This window comes from Rana temporaria, chromosome 12 (assembly GCF_905171775.1).
Source record: "Rana temporaria chromosome 12, aRanTem1.1, whole genome shotgun sequence".
NCBI lineage: Eukaryota > Metazoa > Chordata > Amphibia > Anura > Ranidae > Rana > Rana temporaria.
The window spans coordinates 93,124,246-93,127,220 of NC_053500.1; positions in this window are offsets into that span (position 1 = coordinate 93,124,246).

The window sequence follows — 2,975 nt, forward strand, 5'->3', positions numbered from 1 at the left end:
TGAATGTTAGTATCCTAACATACTTTTTTTGACATCTTTCCAGAATACAAATCCCCCTGAAGAAGACCAAATTGTGGTCGAAACACGTCGGTGTATTCTTATGGAAGCTACTTCATCAATGGCACTATATATTATTCTATTGTATCATTTATTATTTAATCATTGTTGAGATAGGTCTCAAACTGTCTGTAACCTGAATGTATTTTATATTACTACTATCTGCATCTTCATCACTCGTGATACAGAAACCTAGTAAAGATTTTTTTTGTTTTATATATATTTCCATGTCTTTGAATTTAATATACTTTACACAGTATGTCGCTTAAAAGCCCCTGGGGGTTACTTTTCCATTTTTGTCTCAAAAAGAAATCCAATCTGCATTGGCACATTGTATTTCTGAACAAATATGTAAGAGAAAATATTAGCCCACTAAATCTGAGCAGGGCCGCTGATAGAAATCATGGGGCCCCGTACAGCCTACCTGACGGGGCCCCCTTCAGCTCCACCCCTGGTCCCGCCTTTAGCTCCACCCCTGGCCCCGCCTTGAAACTGTCTCTGCAGCACGTTACGGGATTGGCGGCATTGGTAGGCACCTGGAGCAGAGAACCGGGGGGGGGGGGCTGCTGTCTGAAATTGGAATTGAGAAGCGGGAGGGGGGGGGCTGCCGCGAATTGAGAAGCGGAGGGGGGCCCTTTACAGATCATTAATAAAAATGAAAAATGAAAAAATAAAAATAAAAAAATATATAAAATAAATAAATAAACATTTATATAAAAAAAAAGGGGGGGGTGGCCATTCAGGGCCCTGGGGACCTCTGGGCCCTTTAATTAAAAAAAAAAAAAAGGGTGTTTGCCACATGGAGACCTCATGAGCCCTTTAATATATATATATATATATATATATATATATATATATATATATATACATATATAAGGAATAAAAAGAAAAAAAAATGAAATAAAATAATATGAAAAAAAAATAATTTATAAAAAAAGGGGGATTGCCATCCGGGGGATCTCCGGGCCCCTGGGGACCCCCGTACCCCTAAGAAAAAAAAATGGCCCTTTAATAAAAAAATATATATATTAGAAAAAATATATTTTTTTTATAAAAAATAAATAAAAAAAAGGGGGGGTTGCCATCTGGGGCCCTGGGGGCCTTCGGACCCCTGGGGACCCCCGGACCTCTAAAAAAAAAAATGGCCCTTTAATAAAAATTTAAATTAAAATATATTAAAAAAATATATATATTTTTTATAAAAAATCAATGAAAAAAAAAGGGGAGTTGTCATCTGGGACAGGGCCAGTTGTACTGGCTTATCAGCGGCCCTGGGTCTGAGAGTGCAAGTCTATCCCTCTTTCCAGAATGCTACCCCGGAATTTAAAGTTGCTTGGGAGCAAATACTTACTGCATGCAGCACCCAATTAATGAAATTGTTAATTGGCCAATACCAATTGGAGCTATTGTCTTTAGACCACGATATCTTATTATTACAATCAAATAATGAGAATATTAAAACTCATGCCCAATACGATAAGCACTGCCAGGAGATTAAGGTATTAGTCACCAGATTTACTAAAGATATCATTTACAAGAAACAGATTAAACTCTCTAAAGACAGATTGGCCTTTATGGAGGGCTTTGCCTACCGCTGGCAGGCTCCAGCCCAACATAGAGGCTCTCGGTCTAATTTCCGGGTACCTAGGCACCGTGATACTAACCAATATACTACTGAAGAAGATACTGAATCTGATTCCTCGTTATTCTCTTCACAGGCATCCTCAAGACGAATCAACCAAACTCTCCTGTTTTCGACCTCAGGCGCACTTAAGAGGGATCTTGGTGGTGGGTCTAACACACCTTTCTCAAAAAAACGTCCTCCAACTAGGGACACTACACTCAGCCAGCGTAATTTGATAGACACTCTACTTGGTGGTGATGGTGGTTCTTCACAAACAAACTATATGGGGGCCACAGCAGTACAAGCTATTCAGACAATACAATCTCAAACTGCATCACATTTTCCTCCAACAGCTACTGGGTCAAGTGGGATCAATTCAGAGTCAACCACTAGCACTTCCAGAAGAACTACGCCCCTTGAGAACTCTCAAACAGTTTCTCAACTACAGCAGTTCACACGACAGGGCACTTTACACATTTTACAGACTACCACACAGGCTTCAAGTTTTCAATTGCCCTTGAACACCCTCCCACCAACGTAACCGTCAATATGGATCTTGATGTGATTAACCTTACCCCATATGCGTTTTTCTCTGAGGAACTTGAGGTCCTCAAATTAGGGCTAAGTTTCTGCCCATCAATGAAGTTGGACAAATATGAAACTATTAAGGACATTTATCTATTCTCACGTAATCTAACTTTTAAATTAATTTTCGAGGGCGACCGCCTACGTACTATTGAGGACAGGCGAATCTCCGAACAAGTAAAAAACTTCACGATGGAGGATTTTCGAGCCCTTAGGGACCTCATGTTGCTCCTTGACGAAAGGGGCTGCCATAGTTTACACTTCTTACAAAAAAATGTAAACCCAAGTCGCAACGATTCCCTGACCTGACGAGTAATTCTAACATCTGGGCTTTCCTTCTTAGTACAGTAAACGACCTTAAGCATTTAGACACTAGTTCTGAAGCTAGTAATTTCACACGAGCACAAGGACAAGCCATTCTTTGTTTACAACGCCACTCAGATCTGGAAATCAAAGCGTCAGACAAGGGTGGCAATGTAGTCCTTATGACAAAGTCCCATTATGAAAAGATGGTCCACAACATACTGCAAAACAAAGAGTGGTATAAACGCATTAATGAAACACAAATTGCCAAATTTAAAAATGAATTTTTCAACATTATAGGGTCGGCCTATCTAAAGGGCCTGATTGATCAGGACCTTTATAATTACCTTAATGTGCGCAATCCTAGAATAGCAACCTTCTATGCTCTTCCAAAAATACACAAACA